Raw genomic sequence first — 17375 nt, forward strand, 5'->3', positions numbered from 1 at the left:
GCGTCGCTTGCTACCTCTGTCTTTCCTAGAACTCCAATGACTCCAACGTCTCCGACGACTCTCTGTATAAGCTCTTTTCCATTACCGACCTCATTTACGTCTTCTACGTTACCTAGACCAATCGATCCACCGAGCTTGACAACTCAACAAATCAGAGATCCATTGTGTCCACCTTCGCAAGCATTGCTTGGCCCTTCAACTTTATCACTGCCGACGTATACTCCGGTAACAAGGCCTGATAGTGACCACACCACGGCGCGTAGAACTCCACCATCACCTTTTCCTCCATAGATCTGGCGTATAAGACAATATGGTGTTGTCTTCCTCCATAGATCCTCATTGTCGTCTACTTTGGAGGAGAGAAATAATGAGAGTGTGTGTGTGTGTGTGTGTGTGTGTGAGAGAGAGAGAGAGAGAGAGAGAGAGAGAGAAGCGAAGTGGAAGAGAGATGGGCTTGGTTTCTATAGAGAGAGAGGAAAGAGAAAGATAAGAAGTGAGAGAGAGAATGGGTTTGTTTAAATGAATTAAACAGATAGTAGTTTGTATGTTGTGAGAATGCGTATGAATGAGAATGGGCCTCGTTTGGGAACAAGCTATTTTAGTAATTTTTTAGCTTTTTACGAAAAGATGTGCAGAAAAGTAGAGAGGTGATGTGACTAGTTTTAGTTGACTTTTTGGCTAAAATAGCCACTCTCCAAACGAGGCCTGAGTATTCTAGTCATTTTGGAGAGTCGTGTCCTAATGAACAAAAAAAGTTTAGTGCATAGTAGGCCTTTGGTCCTAGGAAATTCAAATTTAGACTTTTTGCTTGAGCGCCCAAAATATTATTATCAACCCTACTTATGTTTTACATTATAAAGAGCCCAAAAACCTGCTCATCAGTCAATCTAAGAAGAGTGTTAAGGAAGAAATAAACAACACAACAAAGTCCTTAATAAAGAAAAAATTATCAAACTACATAGAAGTGTACGTAAGTGGCTAACTATTTTTTTATTTATTTTTTTTTATTTTTTCATCAATCGATAAAAGACTAATTATAAAAAATATTATATTAAACAGGATAGCTAAAGTCTAAGAATTTCCAAAAATATCAGTAGTTACCTAACCCAACAACAACCATAAGCCCAAATTAAAAATAAACAAATCTATTTTATTATTCAAATTTTAATTACTACATCTCACCTCAATTTGTCAGAAAAAGTTAATAACAAAAGTTAAATTTGTTTGTATATCCTTTTCCTAATTTTTTTTAATCATCCATCAAAGTTTGTAGCTACTCAGGGGCGACGCTACTCACGATGAGATGAGCGGTGTTAGTCGAACTTACTAAAAAATAAAAGCAAATATTTATTGCATATAACTTTTATTCTTTAACAAAAAAAAGAAAGGAAAATAATACAATTGTCACGATTAAAAAAAGTGACTTGAATCCAACCAGTACTAAACAAATGACAATCTACTTCCCACATTATCCGCACAAGAAAAGAATTCGTTTATTGACTTGATATATTTTAAGTAATCGTGTATTATGTGTTGGCATTAATTCTTTTAAAAATTGATATGATTTGGTCAAATTACGGTTTGAATTAGATGAAATTGTAATCGGACTTTTGATTTTTTTTTCTAAATGTAAATTGATTGTGTATGTACGGGGAAGAAACAATTCTCCTCGTATAATCCTGTTGACTAAGTCCACGCTCCTCCGTACGACGCCGCTTTGTCACCTGAAAACACAAACGTGAGCTAGCCGGCGAGTGTGTGCCGGAAACCTCTCCGATGCCTAAGTCAGAAAACTTGACAAATAGCAAAGCTCAATGTGTTCAGGAAGAAAAATTGTATGTTGTGTTATGTTACCTCCTTCCAAAGTGATGCTTGTGAGCTTTTATAGGTTTCGAGTAGCCCAATCCTAGTAGGACTTTTATTTCTCCATGCAGAGTCCTCCTAGGATTCATACTCCTAAAGGATAATGCTTATCCTTTTACACCCCCACTGCTTAAACCAAGTGGGATGGTTTTTACTATGGCTGAACTACCACATGACCGAAATAATACTGGCTATACCGAGCCACGGAGTAGGCCGTTCTAACAGTAGTTCGGTTCTTCTTCTTGCTACACCATATTTCGGTTCTCTCATGCACGAACCCTGGTGTGGTTAGACTGATCTACCGAGTAGCAACATTCCGACCGACCTACCCAAAATGCATCATGGCCGGACGATCTCCGAGACCGGCCTTACTAGAAAAGTTGTACGGACCGAAGTAACTCAACATCTCTTCTGGGCCGAAGTAACTTTACCATTTCTGAACCGGAGTAACTTTCTTACTCTCGGACCGGAGTAACTTTTATATTTCCATTGGGCCTTTCTATCCAGTCCTTTATACTTTGGGTCATAAAGTCCATCTCTGTAGCTCGGCCCAATTTTTATCAAAAATTACCCTCTCAATTGCCCCTTAATTCCATCTGCTCAGCATGATTGGGATTACCAGTCCACCAGCCGAGCTGAAGTTTTTGTAAGTATTTCCAGCCGAACTAAAATTTCCTTTAGCCTCTCGGCCGAACTTATCTTACTCCGGGCTCTGCTTGTCTGACCGAAACGTCTCTTCAATCACAGTGACTCTAACGCTTCCCATTCTATTCACATATGGCACGCTCTGATTGACTGAGGACGGCTGTCACGCCGTCTTTCGTACTTCGCGAATTTTGAACAGTCCCGCCCAAATTTTGGGCTTTCTAACAAAAACAATCCCTGAGGCTAGGTCCCTTCACTTTTGCCATTCACTTCCTTCCTTCTCTTCGAGTTCTTCATTTTTCCTGCAACTGTAAAGTATATTTCGTGTGTGCCTCCTTTACTGTTGCCGCTTCTATATAGATCTTCTTCAATCTGGTAAGCAAGCCTATCCTTCTTGCTCTGTTCATCTGTATATTTTGTTTTGTATGTTTTTTGCAAGCATTTTGTCCATTTCTGGTTCGCTTCTGTACTTTTATGAAAAAACATTAGCAGAACCCATGCGTGTATGAACTTCTGTAGAAACTAGTCTTAGATCCAAAATTATGTAGCAACCGAACTAGGATACTGTTTGTCCTATATAGGTAGATCACTTTAGTCAATAACCGAACTAGAACTTGAATAAATAACAAAAGTTTCAATGAGTCACCAACTCCTGATTCACTTTAGCCAAAATAAGATCACCGAGGTTTGAACATATTAAACTACGAACCTCGGTTTTCAACCAAACTAAGCTTTTGGGGCTAAGTCAGCTTTCTTAGTTTCTAAACCGAACTCAGAAAGCTGCCCCTAGAGGCTCAACCGAAGTAACTTTATTCATACTTCAACCGATTTAGGCCTTTGGGGCTAAACCAGCTTTCTTAGTTTTTTAGACCGAACTCAGAAAGCTGCCCCTAGACGATGAACCGGTCTAACGAGCAACCTGCTCAAACCGAACTACCAAACCTTTTGACGAACCGAGGTAGAACCAGTTCATGAGGCCGAAGTAGGGCTCTTATACCTTGCTTTTAATTTGTAGCATGGTCCAATGATCAGTGCTTAACCCCTTTGTTTTCTACTTTGCAGACTTAGGTTGCCCAGGCACATCTTCGTGCGCTCAACCGAGCTACTGAGCCCAATCTTCCGACCGAACTAATTTATTCTTAATTTATACCATAGATGGGTAAGTATAGGTACCTAGTAAACACTCCAGGCGGCCTAGCCGAATTCAGGAAGGACTATAACATACCTGATGATGTCCACCTGACATTAGCCGAAAGAGATGTCATTCCCTGGGATAACGAAGGCTTTGTCCCCTTCACCCTTTTATCCATTATAGAAACCGGACTACGGTTTCCAGTCCAACCATTGATCTGTGAATTTCTTAGGCAGACTAGACTATGCCCTACCCAACTGTCCACTAATTCATACCGCATCATTATGGGAATAGCCGCACTGAACCAACAAGCCGGACTAAACCTTGGCCTGGCCGAAATCTTCCACCAATATTCTATTGGCTCAAAAGAAGATGGGTGGGTTTACTATCTTAGAATACGTTGCCGCCGAGAGAAGATAATTAAATATACACCGGACAAAGACTTAAACGACAATGATTTTTTCTGGGTCTCTGGGAACTTTGAGGATTTTCAAGCCCAAATTCCGGGCCGACCTATCAATTGGAAAAAAGGAGAGCCCGGTAATTTTAACTTCGGTCTTCTTTCTTGCATATATTTCATTCTTTATTTCGGTTTGTTAGTCTATCAACCGAACTAATAGTTCTTCTTTCGCAGATTCCGCCCACCTCCATTCCTTATACAGCTATCCAAACCTTGCAATTTTGCGAGCCGCACTACGATATCCTGAACGTAGTTGGGCCAAATTGCTGAAATTCGAGCCGACCTACCGATACAGTGGTCGCCGTAAAGCCAGAGTAACTGACTTTCTTCTTGAAGACGCCCCAGAGCCCGACCCAACCTTGCCACAAATAAGATTAATTCCACTAACAGCTGAAGAGGAAATGGCCAAAAAGAACAGACTAAGGGCACTTCTGACCGAGACAAGCCGGCCCGAAGTACCGTTACCAAGCCAAACGCAGCCTGCCGTTGTGGCCCTCCCCTCTCAACAGCCGTCTTCATCGCGCCGAACCAAGCGCGCCCGAACCACCGAGTCTGAACCAAGTTTGGTTGACGAAGATGAGACTGCTGTTCCACCGATCCTGCCACCGAGCCCCCAACCGGAGCCCACCAACCGAACTACCACCAGCTGGGCACCAAAACTCACTTTTAACAACCGAGATGTCCTAGATGCTGATTCAGTTATGGCTGAAAAAGATCACCAGTTGGCCTTTAGTCTGGCCAAGAGTGTGTGCCTCCCCAAGGATATGGAGCACCACCAAAAGCAGCTAAACACCGAATTAAAGTCCATTCGGTCTGCAACGAAGTCCATGATCCTGGTAAGTAGCTCTGTCCGCTTTTCTGTCTAGTTTTTTAAACTTTTACTTCGGCTCATGGGAAGTCCTTGCTTTTCCAGGCAATTCAGAAAAACTACAACACTCACAAGAAAGTGCTGGAACTCAGAAAAACTACAAGGGAAGCTGTGGCAGAAGCCGAAATGAAGTCGGCCGAGGTAGAAGACATCAAGAAGCAGATGGGCGAGCTACAATCTGAGAACAGCAGGCTGACCGGACTAGTTAGTTCGGCAGAGGCAGAAAGGCAGAAGGCTGCCATAGCTCTGAAGGACAAATACCTGCGCAAGCTGGTGAAGCTCAAAAGAAAGAAATATGCCGAAATAAAGGAGAGCGCAAAGGAAACCGGCAAACAAGGCTTCAAGAAGGCAGATGATGCTTATGCCAAGCAATGCAATGCTGCCAAGGAGCTGTTCTTCAAGTGTGGCTGGAGGGCGGCTGTTGAGAAGCTCGGTCATGATCAACAGACCGAGGTCTTCAACCCTCCAGCCTACTTCATACCGAATTCCCTTGCGGAGTATGCGAATGCCATGCAGCAGCAGTTCCTTGAAGGCTCAGATTCTGATGAAGACTCTTCTTCTGAGGATACTCCGGTTGTTAGTGTGGACCAGACAGTTCGGTTGGAGCCCCCGGTGGAAGACCTGACTATTGATCTTCCAGGTGAAACCGTGGTTCCAGCCGAAACCACTCTTCCAACCGTGAGTGAGCTCCCTTCTGAAGTCGGTCTTCATGCTGATGCTGATGCTGCTTTTGATGCCGATATTGAAGAACTTTTCTCTTGATTATGTCCTTTTTCTTTTTCTGTTGCTTTTTATCTTTGTAACCGAACTATGCCCCTTCTTTGTAATGGCTTTTCAATGAATGAATAAAAAAATTTTGCTGGACTGTTATTCTGGTTTTGATTCGTGTGCTTGCACTTGTAATGTCTTCTATTACTCCAACTGTTTTTTCGGTTTTAGCTAGTTAAACTATGCTTACAAGCCAACCACTCATTTGCCGATATATTTACTTCGGCTGAGGAGTACACAGAGTTTGTTTAATTCAGCCAATCCAATTTCAGCCATACCCTTACTTCGGCTGATGAGAGACAAGAGTTGGTTTATTCCGGCCAACAACTCTTCAGCCATACCCTTACTTCGGTTGATGAGAGACAGGAGTTGGTTTATTCCAGCCAACAACTCTTCAGCATACCCTTACTTCGGTTGAAGAGTAACAGGAGTTGGTTTATTCCAGCCAACCACTCTTCAGCCATACCCTTACTTCGGCTGAAGAGTAACAAGAGTTGGTTTATTCCAGCCAACCTCTAAGTTAGTTTTTCTTAGCTAACATAGAATAATGTTTGGATATTCCGACCAAACGTCCTGCAGCCTGGATCCCTATCCTGGGCTTAGGAAGGTGTTGGTTTAATCCAGCCAACCTCTAAGTTAGTTTTTCCAGCTAACTTAGAATAATGTTTGGTTATTCCGACCAAACGTCCAGCAGCCTGGATCCTTATCCTGGGCTTAGGAAGGTATTGGTTTAATCCTGCCAACCTCTAAGTTAGTTTTTCCAGCTAACTTAGAATAATGTTTGGTTATTCCGACCAAACGTCCTGCAGCCTGGATCCTTATCCTGGGCTTAGGAAGGTGTTGGTTTAATCCAGCCAACCTCTAAGTTAGTTTTTCCAGCTAACTTAAAATAATATTTGGTTATTTCGACCAAACGTCCTGCAGCCTAGATTCTTATCCTGGGCTTAGAAAGGTGTTGGTTTAATCCAGCCAACCTCTAAGTTAGTTTTTTTAGTTAACTTAGAATAAAATGCTTACAATGTACCTAATCGTCACTAAAGTTAACTTTTACAAAGAACAACTTGTGCTGAAAAGAATTGCTTGTTTTATTGAAGAAAGAAAAAATTACATGTTTGAAAAAGAAAAGATAAAAGTAAAATAACTTGAGATTGGCCGTGTTCCATGGCCTAGGGATTGCTTTGTCATCCTTGTCTTCTAGGTGGTATGCCCCTTTACCTGCTAACCCAACCACCTTGTAAGGACCTTCCCAGTTTGGCCCTAACTTTCCATCTCCTGGTATCAAGGTGTTCCCCATTACTTTGCGCAGTACCCAATCCCCAATCTTGAATTGTCTTGGATGCACCTTTTTGTTGTATTTTCTGATTAACTCTCGTTGGTATGCGGCGATGTGAACCAGTGCTCTTTCTATTCTTTCTTCTGCAAGGTCGAGTTCCAATGTTATGGATTCTCCATTCAAGTCTGGATCAAAATTTTCGCTTCGAATTGTGGGGAGGCCAACTTCCAGTGGGATTACTGCTTCCATTCCGTAGGCTAAGGAAAATGGTGTTTCTCCTGTTGATCGCCGAGGTGTGGTGCGGTAAGCCCATAAAACATGAGGAAGTTCATCCGCCCACTTGCCTTTTGCCTTCTCTAGCCTTTTCTTTAGTCCATCCAAGACGACTTTATTTGATGCTTCTGCTTGCCCATTTGCTTGAGGATATGCCGGTGTAGAATTGTAGAACTCTATCTTGTATTCTTCACAAAAGCTTCTAAAGATTCTGTCGTCGAACTGAGTACCATTGTCTGAGATTAGTGCTTTTGGTATGCCAAACCGAGTGATGATATTCTGCCAAACGAACTTCTTCACATCTTTTTCTTTGATTGATGCCAATGCTTTTGCTTCCACCCACTTTGTGAAGTAGTCTGTTGCTGCGAGAAAGAACTTCCTGCCGCCGGGTGCTGTTGGAAGTGGTCCTACTATGTCTAAGCCCCACATTGCGAAAGGCCATGGGCTAGTCAATGGTAGGAGTTCTCTAGCTGGTTGATGTATTTGATGTGCGAATTTCTGGCATTTTTCACACTTCTTCACATATTTCTCTGAGTCTGCCTGCATATATGGCCACCAATAACCTTGTGAAATGGCCCTGTAAGCTAGCGACCTTCCCCCTTGATGGCTTCCGCACACTCCTTCGTGTATTTCGAACAAGAATACTTCTACTTTGCTGGGGTGAACGCACTTTAGGTAGGGCCCTGAGAATGACTTCTTGTATAATGCCAAAGATGGAGATAGCCAAAATCGCTGTGACTTTGCCCTTATTCTGTTGGCTTCTTTTTTCTCTTCTGGTAGGATGCCGTCTTTTAGGAACAGGATGATGGGATCCATCCAAGAGGGGCCTAATTCTGCGCAACATACTTCTTCTGCTTCGGGGTCTTCTACGCTTGGTCTAGGTAGGTAGTCGATTAGTAGTGGATGAGGTATGGAGGGATCTGCCATTGAGGCGAAGCCTGCTAGTTCGTCTGCTCTGTTGTTTTCCTCCCTGCCGATTTGCTCTATCCTTACTACTTCAAATTTCTTGATCTCTGTTCTGACCAACTCTTGGTACTTGGCCATCCTATCATCCTTTGCTTCATAGTCACCAGAAATTTGATTTACCACCAGTTGTGAGTCGCTATAAACCATTAGTTCGGTAGCCTTCATGTAGCATGCTGATTTGAGTCCTGCGAGAAGCGCTTCATACTCCGCTTCGTTGTTTGATGCTGGGAAGCCAAGGTTGATTGCTTGCTCTACAACCAGGCCGTCTGGGGAGATGAGGACTATGCCAAGCCCTGCACCATGCCGGTTGGATGCTCCATCCACAAAGAGCTTTCACATCTCCCCAACGAATAACTTCCAGCACGTGGAGGGGTCAGATGATGTCGTGGGGTCAAGGATGGTGTTTTCTTCAAGGTCCATGTTTGCTATCTTCTCTTCGTCATCTGATTGTACTGTTGGTGAATCTTTGTTTGTTTCTTCTTTGTTGTCCTTAGTCTGGTCTGTCTTGGAGTTTGACTGAGTATCTTCCACTAGGGGTTGCGCTATTCCAGCGTCAACTTCCGTCTCTAGTTCGGTTGTGTCAGTTAGGTCGACTAGGCAGATATGATGACTTCCAGGAGTAAACTCTGCGATGAAGTCTGCCAAAGATTGGGCTTTTATTGCGGTCCTGGGTTAGAACTTGATGTCGAATTGTCCCAACTCTACTGCCCACTTCAAAATTCGCCCAGAAAAGTTTGCCCTTTCAAACAAAGCTTTTAGTGGAAAGGCTGTGAGGACGACTATGGTGTGGGCATGAAAGTAGTGTGTCAATTTCCTGGAGGCCATCATTAAGGCCAATGCTAATTTTTCCAAGGGCAAGTACCTTGTTTCGGCTCCCAACAATGTCTTGCTGACATAAAAAATGGGCAAGTGTTGTATTCCTTCTGCATGAACCAACACTGCGCTAACTGCGTGTTGAGAGACTGCAAGGTACAAGAAGAGTTCTTCACCAGGTACTGGGGTAAAAAGCAATGGTGGGGAAAACATATATTCCTTCAAGCTTTCCAGAGCTCGGTCGCATTCTTCATCCCACTCAAACTTGGCTTTTAAAGCTTGGAAGAATGGTCGTAGCCTGTCCGACGACCTGCTTATGAACCGATTGAGCGCAGCTGCCATGCCGGTAAGATGCTGCACTTCTTTGACTGAGTTTGGTCTTTCCAACTCCTGGATTGCTTTGATCTGGGAGGGGTCTGCTTCTATACCCCGGTTGGTCACAAGGAAGCCCAAGAATTTGCCAGATCCTACTCCGAATGCACACATAGACGCATTGAGGCGCAACTTGTGTTTCTTCAGGATCTGGAACATCTCGCCTAGGTCCTTAAGATGGTCATTCTCATCCTTGCTTTTGACCACCATGTCGTCAATATAAGCTTCCATTGTTCTGCCTAACAATGGTTCAAACATCTTGGTGACCATCCGTTGGAATGTTGCCCCTGCGTTCTTTAGGCCAAAGGGCATGACCTTGTAGCAGTACAATCCTCTTGGTGTTGTAAAGGATGTGACCTCCTAGTCTGGTTCATGCATGGCGATTTGGTGGTAGCCTTTGTATGCGTCTAGGAAGCTAAGTCGATTGTGCCCTGCCATTAGGTCTACCAGTTGATCTATCCTTGGTAGAGGAAAGCTATCTTTTGGGCACGCCTTGTTGACTGTTTTGTAGTCGACGCAGACACGCCATTTACCATTCTTTTTTGGCACTACGACTGTGTTGGAGATCCATCTTGGGTAGTGCACTTCTCTAATTGCTCCTGCCTCCAGTAGGTTGCCTACTTCTTCTGCCACTATTTCGGCATGGTGAAGTGCCGATCTGCGAGTGCGTTGAATGACTGGTCTGGCGGATGGGTGGACATTGAGTTGGTGACAGATGAAGTTTGGATCAATGTCTGGCATGTCGTAGGGCGTCCAGGCGAACACTTCGATGTTAGAGGTCAAGAATTCCAAGACTTCTAATCTTTCAGTGCTGGATAACGACGAGCCAAGCAAAAATAACTTATCCGGGTTCTTTTCATCTATTTTTACCTCTACTAAGTCCTCCACTGCTTTCTGATCAGCCTCTTTGCCGACATCCGCGAATAGTTCATTGCTTTCAGGTTCCTCCACCAAATGAACGTATCCTTTGGCGGCGCGGCTGCCATTTACCGTGGCGAAGCATTGTTTTGACACGATCTGATCTCCATATACTTCTTCAATTATACCGGTGTCGTTGGGGAACCGCATTACCTGGTGGTAGGATGATGCCACCGAACGCATGGCCTGTAGCCATGTTCTGCCCAAGATGATGTTGTAAGTAGAGGGGACCTTCAATACCCAGAACTCCACTTGTTTTGTTACACTTCCTGCTCTGACTGGAAGAATTATTTTGCCGACAGGCCATTCTGGCATGGAGTTGAATCCAATTAGGGGAGATACTGCAGGCGCCAAGTCTTTGTCTTGTAGCTTCAGTTGTTTAAATGTGTCATAGTACATGATCTCACATGAACTACCCTGGTCAATCAGAATCCGCTTGACGTCAAAATCCTTGACTCGGAGAGTGACGACCAGAGCATCATTGTGAGGACAGTATATTCGATCTAAGTCCTTATCTGAAAAGGACATAACATTTGTTGCCTCTGTCTTTCCCTTCTTGATGGCAGGTTGGGCACTTAGCACCTCTCTAAAGTGCTCAGCCTTCTTGATTGATCCGCTGAGCTCGCATACACGCTCAGGTTCAAAGACTCCATGTATTACATTGATAATGCCTTGAGGTGGGGCGTCGATTGGCATTCCGTTGGGGTTATTGTGATCCTGGGGAGCTGGTTGCGTCCCTCCTTCAATGTATTTGTCCAAGTGGCCTGCTGCCACTAATTCTTCCAGGTGTTGTCTCAATGGTGTGCAATTCTCAGTGCGGTGCCCTTTTTCTTTGTGGAAGGTGCACCGCGATCTTTCGTCATAATCCTTCTGGGCTTCTCCTAGCTTGGCTGGCCACTTGACGTAAGGCTCATATCTTATTTCGCTAAGAATCCGATATATCGGTTTCTTGAACACCGTGGTTATGGCAGTACGGATTCTCAACCAAATTTTATCAAGGTCTTCTCCGTTATCTCGTCTGCCACGTCCGTTTTTGCTCTGACGATCTACTGTATTGACCTTTGCTGAGGTCTTCTTTTCTGGTACTGCGGTCGCACTAGATTTTGCTTTGGCTCGTGCGCCATCCTCTTCTACCCTGATATGCTGATGCACTCTTTCCATCAGGGCTTCCATAGTGAGGGGTAGCGTCATGGTGATCGAGTCCCTCAGTCTATTCCCAACTGGAAGGCCTCTTTTATACTGTGCAATGGCGAGATTGGTGGGGCAGTCCCCAATCTGATTGAATGTCTCCCAGTAGCGACTGTTGTAGGATCTTAGGGTTTCTTTATCACCCATGTCGATGGAGAGTAGCTGATCGATCTTCACCGGGGTTTTAGTGTTTGTTCGGAACCTTGTCACAAAGGCTTCTGCTAATTGTACCCAAGAGGCTATGCTGCCTTCTGGGAGTTTCTCGAACCAAGTCAAGCCTAGGTCGCCAAGACTTGATGGGAAGAGTATGCACATCAAGGCCTCGTTTCCCCTGTATACAGCCATGACTTGGCGAAAGTGGCTCAAGTGTGAGTACGGGTCCGTCTTCCCTTCATATGTGGTGAATTTCGGCTGAACGAAGCCTGATGGTAGGGGCGCGTTTTCAATGGCTGGAATAAACGGTGAAGTCTGCAGTCTTGCTAATGCCTTGTCCGTCGGTTCATAGGCAGGGCGCGGTATTGGCATTCCCACCTCGATGCTTCCATGCGTCCGAAGAGCTAACCGCTGCAAGGCTGAAACTCTATGTGGATCCCTTGCCCTGGCATCCTCCTTGCATCGTGCTTTATCTTCGAGCACGGTTCGTAAGTCGGATGATCTGGGTAATTCCGTCTGTTTAGACCTGGTTTGGTGCGAATGTGAGGGCCAATATGTGCTTCCTTCAGTGTATGACCTTTCAGATCTCGTCCTCTCAGACCTGGAGTGACGAGTTCTGGAAGACCAGGATTGAGTGTCGCCTGTCCTGAAGCTTCTGCTCTTTCCTTGCGAGGGTGTAGTATTCCTACTACGATTTTCTGAGTGGCGAGGGGGCGTCTTGTTTTTGCGCCCCTCTCCTGTCGCCACTTCTTTTTTCTTCATCTGGCGTTTCAAGGCCTCCATGTCCGCCGCCATCTTTCTTATCAATTCATCTTGTTCTTTCACGCGGTCTTCCAGAGCTTGAGGGTCAATCCTCTGTCTTTGCCTGTCTGGACTTTGTGAATGAGAGCGATGGGGGTTGTTATTCCGCCTTCCCCTAACATCCCTCCTGGAGGTATGTCGTTGGGGCTCCAAGTCCGCCATGGGAGGGACAGAAGGTAATCCTTCATGCCTTGCGCCCCCTTCTGGAGTTAGTCCGTCGACGGCGGATTGCGGCAATTCTTCAATGTGTTCCATTGAATGAGAAAAGGAGAAGCTTAGTCAAGAGGTTTCGTTCTGTCTGTTCTTCCCACAGACGGTGCCAATTGTACGGGGAAGAAATAATTCTCCTCGTATAATCCTGTTGACTAAGTCCATGCTCCTCCGTACGACGTCGCTTTGTCACCTGAAAACACAAACGTGAGCTAGCCGGCGGGTGTGTGCCAGAAACCTCTCCGATGCCTAAGTTAGAAAACTTGACAAATAGCAAAGCTCAATGTGTTCAGGAAGAAAAATTGTATGTTGTGTTATGTTACCTCCTTCCAAAGTGATGCTTGTGAGCTTTTATAGGTTTCGAGTAGCCCAATCCTAGTAGGACTTTTATTTCTCCATGCAGAGTCCTCCTAGGATTCATACTCCTAAAGGATAATGTTTATCCTTTTACACCCCCTCCCATTGCTCAAACCAAGTGGGATGGTTTTTACTATGGCTGAACTACCACATGACCGAAATAATACTGGCTATACCGAGCCACGGAGTAGGCCGTTCTAATAGTAGTTCGGTTCTTCTTCTTGCTACACCATATTTCGGTTCTCTCATGCACGAACCCTGGTGTGGTTAGACCGATCTACCGAGTAGCAACATTTCGACCAACCTACCCAAAATGCATCATGGCCGGACTATCTCCGAGACCGGCCTTACTAGAAAAGTTGTACGGACCGAAGTAACTCAACATCTCTTCTGGGCCGAAGTAACTTTACCATTTCTGAACCGGAGTAACTTTCTTACTCTCGGACCGAAGTAACTTTTACATTTCCATTGGGCCTTTCTATCCAGTCCTTTATACTTTGGGTCATGAAGTCCATCTCTGTAGCTCGACCCAATTTTTATCAAAAATTACCCTCTCAGTGTATATGCATCAAATTGACCTTGCTTATAATTAATTATTATTATTATTATTTTATTAGTTCTATCATTATTCACAAATTTGTAGAAAGAAAAATTAATTGTAATGATAGTCGCATAAGGAATTCTTTGAGGTTGTGTTCGGATTATGATATCTATATATTTCACTCACATTTTCCTTTATCTTTTCAAATTCATACTTAAATTTATAATCCAAACAAAATTTAAACAAAATTATGTTATGTAACGCCTCGAAATAATAACAACTTATAGCATGATATTCCGTAGAACTTATAACTTGCGATAGATTTAACATTTCACTAATACTCCTTAATCGTATAAAAAATGACATATGTGAGTATATATTCATAAATTCTAAATCTTGAATATATAGTATATGCCATTCGTAAATGAATTAAAACAAAAGGACGTACAAATAAGTTTATGCCCTTATAGCTACATCTTTCCAAATCAATACTTGGGTATAACAAAAGTGAGTTAAACTCAATACAAATAAAACCCAAGGCTTGTATAAAAATAATTACACAAAAGAAATAAAAGAAACTCCCGGCTCCGAGTCCTCTCAAACTATGTCCTTGGTGGAGGTATATTATCAGCACCTGAAAGTTGTTTTCCTCGCAGAATGAGCTAAAACCCAGTAGAAATACTTTAATACAATGTATAAAACTTAACAAAATTATAAGGTGAATGCATATGCATGCCATTTGCCAAACGTTATACTTTTCCATCTCAAAACAATGTATGCCAATATTATATTTCAATTCATGAAAAATATACTTTTATATCAGAAAACGGGGTAGTGGATACAAAACACTAGGAAATCTCTAGGTATATGTTTGCCAGTAGGCTATACAAGTACCACCAAAGCCATTTTACTAGTACTAACCAGAAAGATCAGCACCTAACCGCGCGGACTTCTGGACTTTCATAAAAGACACACAGGCCAATATAATAGCCACAACCACACCCCCTAACCAGATTCACCAAAGTGTACACAAATTTTTCTCAAAAACAATACATTTTCAATGTTTAAGTATGAAACAATATTCAATGCAAGATATATGAGTAATTAGTTTCAATTAACCTAATCCACATGTAATTTCTACAACAATCAAAGCAATCTACACTGATAGCCCAAAATAGATTTTTCTACTCAACAGATAACTTTCCAACAACAGATAAAATTTCATAATTTCAAAATGGGAGTCCTCACTTTCATCATCAACAAATACATTCTTCTTATCTTTTCAAATCCAATATTTTTTCCTTTTCTTTCATAAATCAAACATCAATAATTTTCAAACAAAACCTCATTTACTTTCAAAATCACATTTAAGGAACGAATTTCTAACATTTCAACACAACCCAACATTGTATATACTTCATAACCTTTCTAAAAAATTTAGTTGAAAAACCCCTCATTTACATTTTAAAATCAAACCGTAGGTTTAACCCAAAATTCCTAAATCACTAAACCTTTTCAAAGAGCAAATAACTAAGCTAATAATCATACCAAATGTTGAAGAAATTCCCACCTTAAGATTAGAAGAGGAACAAAGCAAGGGTGGAAGTTTGACAAGACCAAAAATGAGATCGTTTCAGATTAAAATGAAGCTTTCAACGAGCTATACCTTTTCTCCAAGGAATTATGGTAGAGAAATCAATGGATTATGAAGTATTTGAGGTTTTAAGGCAATAACTAGATAGAGAGGGTGAAGAAACTAAGGTTTTGAGTGTTTTAGAGAGAGACAGAGAAAGAGAGAAAATGACAAAAATCCCTTTTCCCAATCTGATATATGCACAGACCGTTCGAGTGACCAAACCATCGCTTGAGCATCAGACACAATAAGTGACACCGCTCAAGTGTACAATGACCCCCTCCCAAAAGTTCAAACCTATAAAAGATAGCTCGAGCAAAGAAAAGACCGCTACAGCGTAGATCATCCATTCCCAGAAGTTTTACAAGTCTACAAAAATACTAAGAGATCTCAAAGACCGCTCGAGCAACAAAAGTATCACTTGAATGAACCCCAAGTGAAATAGACAGCAACTCTTTCGAAAAACTAACTCCCAACCTGTTTTAAACACAACCAACAACTCAACTCAACTATCAACAAGATTATAAAGGGCATAAACAATAATTAAAGGTATGAAATCCCAAATCTAAGAGCACGAAAAAGGTTGAGGCTAAACCGAAACCATTATATATTGACATGTATAAATTTTCATGATATCCAAGACTACAAGAAAATAATATCATCTTATCAATTGTATAAGATCATTAATTTATAGGCTAACTTAACCAATACCAAATTACACCCCATATCTGGACTTACTAACATATTTACCCCAAAACAATTCAAGATGTTCTTATTTCAACAAAACAATTCCTTTCTCAAAATATTAATTTTCCAATGCAAGATTTGAAATCAATTGTAACAAAGATTAAATGAGATGGCAATGCAATATGCAATAATGCATTAATATAGTTTCATTTTCAATTCCACCATACAATCTCCAATTGTGATCAAATTTCGACATGTCTTATCAATATAACATCATAATACATCTTCCAAGAGATAATATAACAATATCATCATATATGTATTCTCCACATATTAATTATCATTTTTAAACTTGGTCTTTCCAAGACAAACCAACAATAAGTTATTCATCAAGCTTCAAAATCAACAATTTTCATTTCTCATTTGATATAACTATAGAAATTTCTCCTTCAATTATTCACATAACAACTTATCAAGCATGAATTTCACAATATCTCAACATCTTTCCCAAAATCTCCAAATTTCTAGGGTTTCCACCAAATTAGGTTTTTGTTCTATTTTTGAAAAGATTTTTTCAAAACAACACTCACACTTTAGAACATAACTCATACTCGCAAAAGTTTTGGAAAAAATAGAGAAAATCCATTTTTAATATCATCTAGGGTTTATCAACCCAAAACCATTGTCTAAACATGTAACAAATACTCCAAATAAGCATAGACTTGCAAAAACATATATATAACTCTAAGAATATTCCTACCTCAAGCTTGGGAGAGGAAGGAGATGAAAACCCTAGAATTCAATGTTGATGAAAACTTAATTTGATCGGTGTAAACGTAGCCCTTATTGTCCTCTTCGATTTGGTGTAAAAAGCCCTATCAAATTGTTGAAAATTTTTGCTATATCTTAGAGAGAAGTTTGGATTTGGGTGGGTTTGTAAAGAGAATAAGGAGAAAAGATGAGTATAGAGAGAGAGAGAGAGAAGTGAAAAAAATGTACAGAAAACGTTTTTGGCATCAATTTTTGAGGAAAAGACCTCAAAATTTGAGATAGAAGCGCCAAAATCCGCACAAGCGGTTTGAATTCCGCACCAGCGAAATCCCAAATCCATACGAGCGGATTTTGATGCCTCCGCGAGTAGTTTGCTCCAGAGAAAACCCACAATTTTTCACAAAATCCACTCGCGTGGAAGCCAAATTTGCACGAGCGGTTTATGCCTAGAAAATCCCAGAAAACTCTTTGTGATTTTGCTCAAGCGGTTGCCAAATCCATACGAGCGATTTTTGCCAACCAAAGCCAAAATTGATTTCGCATTCCGAAACAAGTTTCAACTCCCAAAACTCAAAATTTTTAACCCGGAAATGTTAAAAGAGGTTAAGCAAGAGAAGAAAAGAAATCTCAACAACCCAATATGATAATCAAAACGCTGAAAGTAAAACAAACTATTTTACTGC

Source organism: Camellia sinensis, chromosome 13, assembly GCF_055761805.1.
Source record: "Camellia sinensis isolate YWXY chromosome 13, ASM5576180v1, whole genome shotgun sequence".
In the NCBI taxonomy this organism is placed as follows: domain Eukaryota; kingdom Viridiplantae; phylum Streptophyta; class Magnoliopsida; order Ericales; family Theaceae; genus Camellia; species Camellia sinensis.